The sequence below is a fragment of the Octopus sinensis genome, linkage group LG15 (genome assembly GCF_006345805.1).
Source record: "Octopus sinensis linkage group LG15, ASM634580v1, whole genome shotgun sequence".
NCBI lineage: Eukaryota > Metazoa > Mollusca > Cephalopoda > Octopoda > Octopodidae > Octopus > Octopus sinensis.
This window is the reverse complement of record NC_043011.1, coordinates 50754090-50767504: the sequence shown is the minus strand read 5'-3', so window position 1 is coordinate 50767504 and position 13415 is coordinate 50754090. Positions and strand designations below refer to the sequence as shown.

At 36.2% G+C, this 13415-nt stretch overlaps 1 protein-coding gene across 7 annotated transcripts in view; it reads right to left on the bottom strand.

Annotated features, from left to right (window-relative positions):
- Positions 1 to 13415, bottom strand: part of LOC115219644 (histone-lysine N-methyltransferase NSD2) — a 141246-nt gene that overhangs the window by 89551 nt on the left and 38280 nt on the right. Inside the window, exon 2 of one of the 7 annotated variants that reach the window (XM_036509695.1) lies at positions 88 to 179. The exons of the other annotated variants lie outside the window; for them this stretch is intronic. The gene's annotated coding sequence lies outside the window, so the exon portion shown is untranslated. The remainder of the gene's footprint in view (positions 1 to 87; positions 180 to 13415) is intronic. 7 annotated transcript variants of the gene reach the window in all.

Below are 13415 nucleotides of genomic sequence, written 5' to 3'. Positions count from 1 at the left end.
ATCTAGTTTGATTCCGAGTTCAAATCTAACCCAAGTCGACACTGTCTTGAACCATCAACCCAAAGTCAACGACATAATATACCTCACCTCTTGTATATCAATCATTCAGTTAGGATTTTCCAATGAAAATACTATACATTTTCCTCAATCGCACTGGAAATCTGGATCTCGTTTGTGTGCTGAGGAATAAAACAATTGCATCGTGGTAGTAGAGTCGTTGTAGCTATTAATTAAACGCAAACACTATTATATCAGTTTTTCATTTTACTATCATTGTTTTATATATTTTTAGGTTCATGATCACACAATCGACCCCAGAAATATAAAGAGCAAAATTGTACTAAGACTTGAACTTAAAATGAAACTAAATATTGTAAAGTATTTTGCCCAAGCCATACTCACATGACCACAAATTTGTGGATAGACTGCATAAGCACTTTAATAGGAACGTAGACATTATGGACGATATAAAGAAAAGAAAAGAGCAAGCACTATGTGAAACCTTTTTCTTGCAAGCAAAATATCCTCTATGTGGTGGTGGCAAGACCTCTCCTTCAAATCACACAAAAGGAATTATTTTAAAAAACAGTTTGTAATGTAATTTCATATAAACAGCATGGTCGTGGTTGATACGTATTCTTGATCCGAGGGAACCTCTACACAATCACTAACCTGCTAGAAATAACAGCAAAACTAAAATTTCAAATCAAATTTTACTCTCTTAGAAGGGTACTGATACATTGGATCATGTATTCCTAGTTGCACCAGACCTTAAAAAGGTTATGATAATTAAGGTTTGAACACCTGTCGTCATAGATATACTGAATTAGGAGTGGTCTGGAGCAAAATAACGACCCAACAATAGATATTGTTTTTTTACTATAGTAAGAACAAGTCAGCCGTGTATAGTCGACTCACTACTTTTCCCAGACATTATAAAAGGCAAATCTGATTCACAAGCTCAGAGGGATAGAATTGTTAAATACTATAAAATGTTCGGTAGTTATATTGTCTTCAGTTACTGGCATACCAGTTAAAGGAAGACTAACATGCTTAACCCTTTGATACCAGCCTACCTGAGACCAACCCTGGTTCTATGATGCAAGCTTCATGCTTTAAATTGATTTAAGTAAAAAAAATATTCATCAAAATTCGCATAATTTTTGTTACAAACTTCAGCTTAAGTTGTTTTACTAAATTCTTCATTATTTTCAAAATTTATCGAAATAAAAGTGGTGCAATTCAGTAGAAATATAGAACCAAAAGGATTAATGGAATGAGGACCCATAATTACAATTAAAGCTGTTATGAGAGAATAATCAGCTTTATTGATTAATTATTGACAGGAAAGGCAAGGGGGACAACTACGAAATGTAAATCCACAAAAAATAATGAATGAGTCCTAATCACTGGCAATATCTATAATAATAATTCCTTACATAGAGATATGGTACCACAGATGTTTAAAAAGGAAAATGTGAAGTTGTAACAATCATACAAATTTCTTAAAGACATCAATCGTCTATCAGTTACTATTTCCAATATCCAGTCAATGAATATATCTCAGTAGTTGATGCTTAAAGCACAAGGTCAACCCTGGTGGAGAAAAATAAAACTGTGATCAAAGACATGTCACCTAGGACTGCATATTCAACATATACTTTTTTTTTTAAGAAAAAAGAAGACAATAAAACTGTGGTTTTTAGAGAATTTTGAGTTTTTTCTAACACGCTGGAGGCTTCCTCAAACCGTGTCACAGTGGTAGCTGGTTGTGCAGTGGACATAGGAGCTCCATAGATGGAAACTACTCTTTGCTAGCTTATCACCCCCCATCCCGATTAATATAGCATTAAGCAAAATGATAGATCCCATGCCTTTCATAGGGATGCAAATATTATCAGCTATAAACTTTCATCCATGGAACGAATAACCTATCACTTCAAACTAATAAATCATTCAAACAAAAGCACAGTAACAGCCATTGTCGTTTAGCTATGGTCAAAAGCAGGCATTCCAGCCGCGACCATGACGTCTTTGTATGGAGTATGTATAAAACCCCAATATCTAATGTGTCCTAGGTTTATTTAAATTAGTAAAGTGCGATGGGAGAGATTTAGCTGCTATTTGTAGCCTATCGAGACACCACACTGATGTGTTTGTTAACCTATTATCAACTTGATCATGCACACTCAGATGAAATAATAATAATACACAACAGAAAACTACATAATGTTGAACCAACAAAAACAACAACAACAACTACATAACCAATAAAGAAGCCTCTATGTGGTCACTAGACCTGCTAGAAATAAAATCACAATGAGACACAAAGGACCATGTAGTTTTAGTTATATAAAGTAGTTTTAACCCTTTCGTTACTGAATTTATTTTGAGATGCTCAGTGTTTCTTCCAATTATTTTAAATATAACAAAGAATTAAGTAAAATAATATCGTTATCATTAAGCTAGAGTTAGGGACATAAATTGTGACTAAGGTTTGGTGGAAGGTTTTAATTCTGAACTTTTGAAAACCAGACATTTGTACTAAAGAGCCAGAGCCGGTTTCGTAACGAAAGGGTTAAGACGGCGACGTGTGTGATTTTTGAAGAAATTTGTATGTTATTTCTAGCAAGTTGAGAGACCGGGAACAACAATAAAAACGAACAGCCTCTCAACTTTTTCCATTCCGTACATCCTCAAATTTACCCCCACCCTCCCCAGTTTCATTCTGTAATATTGGTTCACACTTCAATCATATTAAGACAACTGACAAAAGACGAAATATTGTTTTTTGATAGAATAACCCAACTTCAATTATTTTTAAATTATAGAATTGAAAAAAAAAAAATATTTAATTGTATAAATCCAGAATGAGTAAATATAACTCCACCTGGTCCCACATGGGTACCTCGTGGATGCTGATACAATATTTTTCCTCATGCAGTATATTGAAAATGAGTAACACTGCTTGTATAACAGTGACAATCATCTACAACTAGTGTGTGTGACACACGCACCTACAAATATATACATACATTTTTATAAATATAGATACACACACAGATTTATATATACAAACATATCTACACACACACAGATATGTATACATACACATATGTACATAAAGTTACAAAAGTATCATTAACCCTTTAGTGTTTGCATTATTCTACCAAAATTAATCCTTTTTTATCCACATTGTTTTGAACTAATCATGCATTATCTTGTAGCTATGAGATTTTGATGAGGTAGCTGTTCATTTTTAAAACGATGTTGTAGGGTTGGTGTAAGAGACCAGATCTGGCCAGTTTGAACATAAAACAGGCAGAATACTCTTGGCCAGATATGGCCGGTTTAAATGCTAAAGGGTTAAAGCTAGAAATAATATATTTGTCAAGGTTTGAAAAGAAAAATTATTTTGTAGGTTTTTCAAATTTCAAAAAGAAAAAAAGACATTATGTAACAAATAATACATGAAATATATCCGTCAATGACATTGGGAATAATACTTCAAATATTAAGTGAACACGAAACCAGATCATCGGAACCTTACATTTAATCCTTAGCAAAACAAAACCTATTGAATGTTTCCAAACTAAGGACAACACAAACAACTATCTATATCTGTGATTCTCAGCCAAGATCCATCTGCTCCTCAGGGGTCCATGTAAGATTTTGTCATTAAAATATGTGTAATGAATTGGTTATCTAATATTTCTATAATACACAAAATATTTTATCAATTTTTTTCATAGAATTCCTAATAATATTTTATAAAAAATATCTTAAACACCGAATAGCTATAGGGGTCCATCCAAATAAGACAGAAATCAAAGGGGTCCATAGGTAAAAAAACAAAAAGGGTTGAGAATCCCAGATTTATGAGACAAAAATGCAGGAGGGTCGATTCGGTTTAAAAAATGGTGAAATGACAAATTAAGACAGTCAAAACATTAAAAAGTAGGTAGGATTTCTGCCCCCAAATAAGTCCTACCATATATTTTTAGCAGTAAAGTGAATAAATAGCACAATAATAACTATAGTTCACAAATTTTAATAAGTTTGTACAGAACTTATGTTCTGTACAGAGGGCCCTGCTCAGAAGAGAAACAGAAAAATTATTTCTTCTCTAGAAAATAGTCTTGCTCCAAAATGTTGGAATTCTCATCTCTATTCACAACATATGAATTTATCTAAATTTCCAAACTTTATTCATTTATTGTAGCCGACACAGAACACCACTCATCTTCAAACCTCAGTATTTGCTATAATAAATATTAGTTATATTAAATGAGTGAACTAAAAGACAGCTAAATATTAGCGATGTTCACAGAAGGAACTGAAAGACAAAGCTAACTTATTAAACATGCAACATTAACTCTTTTGATACCAAACCACTTGTGACCCACCCGTAGTTCTATGATACAAATTCTCTCTTTACACCCTTAAGCATTTAGATTTCTTTCTCAAATGTATTGCTTATATGTTCACATTGTTTTGAATTAATCATACATTATCTTGTAGCTTCAAGATTTCAATGGTGTATTTGTATATTTTTAGAATGACATTATAGGATAGGTGTGAGAGGTTGGATCTGGTCAGTTTTAACATAAAACCAGGAGTATTATGGCTAGATTAAATGCTTAAAGGATTAAAGCAATCTAAATTAAACACTTCCATCAAAATTTCATTTTAGTTTGTTCCAAACGCCACCTTAGAGATGACAGAGGTATTTAAATAAACTCTTCGTTATTTCTACAATTAATTAAAACAAAAGCAGAAATACTATAACAAAAGGGTTGGTTAATTAACTGAACAAAGTACTGGCTATCTAAAGGAAACCCAACTTGACCTATACCAGTCCCAGGAGTAAATTTCTCTCCACCTGAGACCGGCCCTGGTTCTTTGACACAAACTTCCAGTTTTAAAGTGATCTAAATTTAAAATCTCCCATTAGAACTATATTCATTTGTTTACAAACACCAGATACATTATATAATGATAAAGTTATTTTACAAAAATTATTCACTATTTTAGAAATCAATCAAAACAAAAGCAATATATTTCAATTGAAATTTAGTAAGAAAAGGGTCAAGTATACAGGCTGACTGGTTTGCAATAAGATTGCAAATGGTAGTTCTTGTAATTCAAAATAGCGGACCCCCTGGCACCTGTGCAGGTGGCACGTAAAAAGCACCCACTACACTCGCGGAGTGGTTGGCATTAGGAAGGGCATCCAGTTGTAGAAACTCTGCCAGATCAGACTGGAGCCTGGTGCAGACCCTGGCTTCCCAGACCCCGGTCGAACCGTCCAACCCGTGCTAGCGCGGAAAACGGACATTAAACGATGATGATGATGTTAGGTCTAATTGACCAATCTTATAATCTGAGGCATTGCAGTTATGACCATCCTGTTTTGTTAACACAGTAAATCCAATATTATTATGTTTCTGAGCAGCAAAACAATATATTCATCCAGTTGTCAGGAAAAGGTACCAGATCATTTCGGCAAAGTTAAATACAACAGCATTTCATGCAAGAAGAAAGCTATTTTTCATCCACTTGACATCATTAAAAAAAGATGCCAATCACACTCTACTTTTAATAGTTCCTATGAGTGGAGAAGAGGAAAGAGCATAACATTAGCTCTGGAATAACATGAATAAAAGCACAAAAATTATGAAATGATATAGTATAGGCAAAGGTGCAGCTATATGGTTAAGAAGTTTGCTTCATTGCATGGCACCTTAGGCCAAATGTCTTCTACAGAAAATGGAAAAAGAGTGTGTGTGTGTGCACGTGCGTGCGTTTCCTTATCTTGGTATCATGTGATAGTTGTAAATGAGTGTCACTGTCATACAAGCAGTGTCATTTACTTCCAATATTCTGCAGGAACATGGTCTGATCTATTGGAAAATATTACCTTGCTTGGAAACAGGTGAGGGTTGGCAATTGGAAGTACATCATATAGAAAAATCAACAGCAGAAACTCTTTTCAACCCATGCAAGCATTGAAAAATGAATGATAAAACAAAAATGGCAATGATGATGTGCTATGATGTGAAATATTAACTAATGCTTTGAGGTAAAACCATTCATCATGGAAGGAATGTGATTTCTTTACCAGGAAATAGGGACCTGTCTGAATTCTAATAGCTGTTCCGTCTTCCAACACAACCTCAGCTCCTTCACCCCTTTTCCCTACCCATTTCCAATTAGGATAATTACATTAATGTACAGAGAGTGTATAGAAATAGTACGAGAAACAAACAAAACATGACATTGGAATCCAGTAATATAAATCAAATTTGATAGAAAAGGCGCAGACATGGCTGTGTGATAAGAAGCTAGCTTCCTAACCACGTGATTCCAGGTTCAGTCTCACTGCATGGCACCTTGGGTGGCTTCTACTATAGCCTTGGGCTGACCGAAGCCTTGTGAGTGGATTTAGTAGACAGAAACTGAAACAAACCTGTCATATATATATACACTAGACCACCCATGACCCATCGGGTCACTGATGGTTCAGGTTATAAAACATTGAAGCTGAATTCTTCAACATTGCATTAAAATGAAGGAAAGTATTGATACTTGTCTTAATTTTTCCTTTTTCCTTTCACGGTCTAACATCAGAAGGAATATTTTCCCATTTTGATGACAACATTCTTAGTTGACCTTCAGAAACACTGACATTTTCCTTTAATTTTTTGCGGCTAAGAGCCACATGCAGTTGACCGTGTTGGAATACAGGTTGTTCCAGATAAATCCAAGATGTTGTCCATAGTTTGTCCTTGTGCTTAATAAATTGTCATAGCGAAGCAAGATTGAACTGGGAAGTAGCTTTGCTGCAAAGGGATACCCTCACCATCGGATAGATTGTTATTCTTGGTATCATAATGATTTCATTTCTGAAAGTGGCAGTATTGATTCTCGCTACTATGAGATTGCCGTGCAGTTCTTCCATGATCACAGACATTCCATTACAAAGCCTTAGAGGATTCAAGCTTCTTATTAGAATTATTGGTGATCCTTTTTTTCAATTCCAGCCAATGTGGTGACAGTCCTGATAGTTCAACCAAATAAAGGAATTCAGTCGGGAAATGAATGGCATTGGCACCATCACTCACAAAATTATAGGATTGGTACTCTTTTATGACTACAGGAAGAGTCCGATACAAGTGGAATTGATGCTGCTCATCATATGATGGATTGTTGAATGAGGGGTAGATGAAGTCAATGCATTCTTCCATAGTTGTTGCTTGGAAAACCATTTCTTTTGGCAAAATGATTCTGTCATTTTCTTGGGGGGGGGGGGATCTTATCTTCCAATATCCAATCGGAACTGTGAGTAGTCCTCTACTCCCTCACTCAATCGCATGTTTGTCTGCAACTGAAATTTTTCAAAGTGTCACCATAAGTATCTATATCTCTCTTTCACCAGATGCTCAGCTCTCCAAGCATCCAATTCCTGATCTTTCATGCATCTGTCTCTTTCCCTCTGTTCTGCCAGACACTCGGCTCTCCAAGCATCCGATTCCTTATGTCACCTGCTTAGCTGCACTCTCTCTGCCCTATCTACAGACCAACCAGATTTTTTCTTTCTTCCTCGTCAAGGCATGATGTAAGAATAGGACACCTAAATAAATACTGCTTTTTAAATCAGCTTAACTTACAGAATGAAAATGGTCGTTGTAGACAGAGAGAAATAGAAGGGTAACAACCTCAACAAACAAGAACGCTTGCAGAAAGAAATGTATCGTATTCATGTCAGAATAAATGAAAGAAGCACGAGTTACAACAAATAAGAACGCTTAGATAGATATAGAAGAAAGCCTGAACTCTTTTTCTTTTATTTATTTTTTTTAGCTGAACTGACGAAATGAAACTAATATGAGTGAAAGAAGAGCACTTATAGAAAGAAAGTATTTTTGAAAGAAAAGGGGGGGAAAAAAGTTTTGAAAAGTTTAACTCTTAACCCTTTTCTTTTTTTTTTAAGCATAACTGACAAAATGAGTTAAAACAAATAAGAACACTTGCAGAAAGTGTTTTTTGAAAGAAAACCCCCAAAAAGCAAAAGAAATAATGTTGTAAGAAATAAAAATCTTATCTTGAAATCAGGAACTGTTGCTGCACGTCATGAAGACGTGTGTAATTTTATTGTTACCACCACTTGTGGTAGTTTTACGAAGCGAGATATAAAAGGGCAAGAACACCCTGTTCAGTTGTCTGCTAAGAATATTGTGGGAACTTTCGCCCAGAAACAACGCATATCTCAGGAACCTGTGGTTCAATTTACTCAAAACTTGTTTTAATCTGTTTGTATTCACATTTCAGGGGCACTTAACTTTCAAATTATTTCCCCACTATGTGCCAGATTGGCTGTGTAACATTCCAAGCAAGCAAGATTGAAATTCATTTACAAAGTATTGGCTGGCTCAGGGCTATAGTAGAAGACACTTGCCCAAGGTTCCACAGTGGGACTGAACCAAAAACCATATGGTTACAAAGTGAACTATTGCACAATGTTCAGACAAGGAGACACAAGCACAACACACACACTACAGGAGTGTACTTGCTAAGCAAGTATTTTGATCTGAGACAATGTGTTGAAACTATAACAAATGCAGCTTGGAAAATACCTTATTAGCCATTTCAAAACACACAAAGACTTAACTTCACTTAAATATCTATTGTTTGTATTGGGTTGGTAAGAAAGTAATTTTGTTTTTTTGCAAATAAAGTTATGATTTTTTTTTTCTTTTGACATTTGATAGCCATTACTTTTAGCTTACTTTAGAAGTAAATTGTGCGTAATTTTCTTTACACCTGTTAGTTCAGTGTCAATTTTAACATGGAGTGCAAAATATAATATTTTCACCTTATTTTGCTTTTTTATTTCTGTAAAGGCCAGAAAACTGCTGAGGCTCACAAAGAGAAATGTGAAGTTTGTGGTGTTGATTGCTTAACAGAACACACATGTGAGAAATGGTTTTAAAAATTCCATTCTAGAGATTTTTCACTCAAAGATGACCAACATTCTGGTCGACCTACTGAAGTTGATGATGACCAAATCAAAACCATAATTGAATCTAATGCAAGAGATTGCAGAGAGGTTAACAGTATCACTCACTCACAACAATTGAAAATCACTTAGAATGTCTTGGACTCATTAAGAAGCTCAATATTTGGGTTCCACATAAATTGAAAGAGAGTCATTTAACAATCAATATTTGCAATATGCATCTCAAATGCAATGAAACCAACCCTTCTTATTTTTTTTTTAAACGAATCATCACTGGTGATGAAAAATGGATTGTCTACAATAACATCAATTGAAAATGATCATGGTCCAAGCGTAATGAACCAGCATAAACCTCATTCAAAGCTGAATTGCATAAACAAAAAGGTCATGCTGTCTGTCAATCTGGTGGGATTATAAAGGTGTTGTGTATTTTGAGTTGCTTCCAAGGAACCAAATGATAGAATTCAGATATTTACTGTCAGCAACTAATAAAACTGGAGGAAGCAAGCAAAGAAAAACGGCCAGAATTGGCAAATCATAAAGGAACAGTGTTTCACCATGACAATGATAGACCACACATTGCTTTGCTAACTTGTGAAAATGATTGGAGCTTGGTTAGGAAGTGATGTCACATCCACCTTATAGCTCTGACTTTCGACCATCAGATTACCATTTATTTTGAAGTTTGCAAAATTCTTTGAACGGTAAAACTTTCAATAATGATGATGACCTGAAATTGCACCTGCTTCAGTTTTGGGCTGATAAGAACCAGAAGTTCTATGAGCACAGAATTATGAGGTTGCCAGGAAGATGGCAAAAGGTCATCGAACAAAATGGAAAATATATAATTGATTAAAGTTCATTCTGTGTATGAAAAGAAAATGACTTTTATTTCACATTAAAAAACTGAAATTACTTTCTTGCCAACCCAACAATATGGCATCAAAATTTATGCAACTCAAAACTGCAACCCGGTTACTGATAACATTATATTACATTTCCTGAAGATGTCTCCCATGCTGCAATTGTGCATACATGTGTGTATGTACAAAGAGGGAGGGAGAGAGTTCTTTTAGTTTCTATCAACCAAATCCACTCACAAGGCTTTTATTGGCCAGAAGTTATTGTAGAAGTTACTTGCCCAAGGTGCCACACAATAGGACTGAAGCCAAAACCATGTGGTTGAAAAGCAAACTTTTGGACCACATGGTTTAAGGTTGTAAGTCCATGCTTATTTGTGGGAACTATTACTGTCACAGCTTGATGCTAGATGCTCCACTCTTACCTTACTCTAACTACTGAACTGTCAGGTAAATAGGAGTGAAACCTTTTGTTCAACTAGACAAACTAAAGCTGAATTAAATGCCTTTGTTAAAGAAGTTTCAATACAATAACTAGTCAGATATGAACTTGTAAGTATGAGGTCAATAATCTATTACCAGTTTCCAACAATACAAAATCTTCAATACTGATGCTGAACAGCAGATGGATCCAATGAGCTGTTGGCAAATTACCTTACCCACCCATCCCACACTGCTATTTAAAAAAAAATTATTTTTTCCTTCCTTCATTTAACATTTTTTCCACATGTTTTTCTATTTAATTTTTTGCCTCTCAAAATGTCCATCTATTTCTTTACTACCTATTTCTTTATTACCCACAAGGGGCTAAACACAGAGGGGACAAACAAGGACAGACATAGGTATTAAGTCGATTATATCGACCCCAGTGCGTAACTGGTACTTAATTTATCGACCCCGAAAGGATGAAAGGCAAAGTCGACCTCGGCGGAATTTGAACTCACAACGTAATGCAGACGAAATACCGCTAAGCATTTCGCCCGGCGTGCCAACGTTTCTGCCAGCTCGCCCCTATTTCTTTACTACCCACATGAGGCTAAACACAGACGGGACAAACAAGGACAGACAAACGATTAAATCAATTATATCGACCCCAGTGCGTAACTGGTGCTTAATTTATCGACCCCGAAAGGATGAAAGGCAAAGTCGACCTCGGTGGAATTTGTACTCAGAACGTAACGGCAGAAGAAGTACGGCTACGCATTTCGCTAACGTTTCTGCCAGCTCGCCGCCTTAATATTGAACTGTAACACAAAACAAGCCTCCAAATTTTCCGTAGTTTATCAGATGCTGACCATGTTATTACTTTACAAATGTTAACATCTTTGCTTGTACAGTGAATATGAGAGCCCAGATAGCAGAAACTGACAGCAACCGTATCAAGGGACTCCAAATGAAAGTTCAGGATCACCCACACCAGCATTTTCACCAATGATTATGGGTTTTATCATCAAACCAATTTCAATGGCAGCTGACTCCAGGTTTACAGGGAAAGCTTATGATTGTATATGAGATGAGTGTAACATAATCTGCAATGTCAAAGGAGGTACAATGCTGGATGCCTAGTTCAGATACCATAGCAAGCTGTAGACCAAGACAAAAATGAAATGGAAAATTTGGAAAGCACTACAACTGCCACCTTGACTTAAAACTATGCCTGTTTTATGCTACAGTAGAATCTGTCCTGCTCAATGACTCTGAATGCTGGTCTCTTACAGTGGCCCAACAATGATCACTAGACGGCACACACACTCAACTTCTGCACGAGGTGGAACAAGCTGCCAGACGAGATGGTGAAGATGCCGACGACCGCTTTGTTCAGAGTCTCCCTTGACCTCAAGTGGCCTGAACTCTTTACATGAACACCACCCTGTACTTAACTCCATGTCCCCCTACGTGGCCTTGCTTTTTGCTTTTGAGCCAAAAAATTAACTAACTAACAGGTCTTTAGTATTTCTCATGCCAACCATTATATGGGGTTTTGCCACCCATCAGCCAGACAATCAAAGATAGCTAAAATTTGCAGTCTACTGTTTTAGTATAACAGATTAAGCTGCCACTGAGCTTTTTTTTTTTTTTGTCTTTTGCATAACCCTGGGTGGACATTAAACCCTTTCATTACTGTATTTATTTTGAGATGCTGTGTTTCTTTGAATTACTTTAAATATAACAAAGAATTTAGTAAAATAACTTAGTTATCATTCAGCTGGTGTTAGGAACATAAATTGTGACTAAGGTTTGGTGGAAGATTTTAATTCAAAACTTATGAAAACAAGACATTTGTACTCAGAGCCAGAGTCGGTTTCAGCCGGGTTGGTAACGAAAGCCATGATATATTCCTGACAACTTATGCAGGACACAGGACTTGTGGTCCGTTTCAGAGTTGGAACATGCAATGTCATCTTCTACAGCATGGTGGGGAGGAGTAGCTCTCGAGTAAGAATCAACATCTACAAGTGATGTGACAGACTCGTAGAAAAAAAAAAAAAAAAAAATTACGGCCACCTTCATCAACCAATACAGTTCATTACTAAAACTTGAACCAGCAACGTAGCACTTATTGCCAGTTATAAAATTCTATTTTACCAATTCCCCCATATTGCCACAAACCACATGAGAGAGAGAGAGAGAGAGAGAGAGAGAGGGAGAGAGGGAGAGAGTGTGTGTGTGCAGCTTAGTTGTTAGAGTGTTGAACTCATGATCATAAAGATTGTGGTTTTTGATTCCTGGACTGGATGATACATTGGGATCTTGAGCAAAACACTTCATTTTGTGCTGTTCCAATCCATTCAGCTGGTAAAAACGATTAATCTTGCAATGGGCAACATCTCATCCAAGAAGGAATATATATATGCCACAGAAACCAGCCATGTGGTCCTTGCAGTGTAATGTAGACTAATCACACACACACACACACACATAATTTATGGATGAATACATTGTCGAGTTGTATATTTGTCTATACATTATCAAGCTGCTGTTATATTTGTTGAAGGTCATGCTTAGCCTTGATAGCTAAAGCAAACCAAAGAACTATGCACATTCTAGCAAATTATGCATGCATTATCTTGTTATATATTTAGTGTTAGACACATTATATATATTTACTGTATGCACATTATCTAATTACTTATTAAAACATGCATTATCCAGTCATTACACACACACACACACACACACACACACAATGAAGGTTATGGAGAGGGTCATAGCCCAACTAATTAGAGAAAGAGTTAGTTTAGATGAGATGCAGTTTGGGTTCGTGCCAGGGAAAAGCACCACTGATGCTATATTCCAGGTAAGGCAACTGTAGGAGAAATACCTAGCCAATGATAAGCCCCTGTACCTGGCTTTCGTTGACATGGAGAAAGCCTTCAACAGGGTCCCCCGATCCCTTATCTGGTGGTCAACGAGGAAACTAGGGATAGATGAATGGTTAGGGAGAGCTGTGCGAGCCATGTACAGGGACGCCACTAGTAAGGTGAGGGTTGGCAACGAGTACACTAAAGAATTCAGGGTAGAGGTAGGGGTCCACC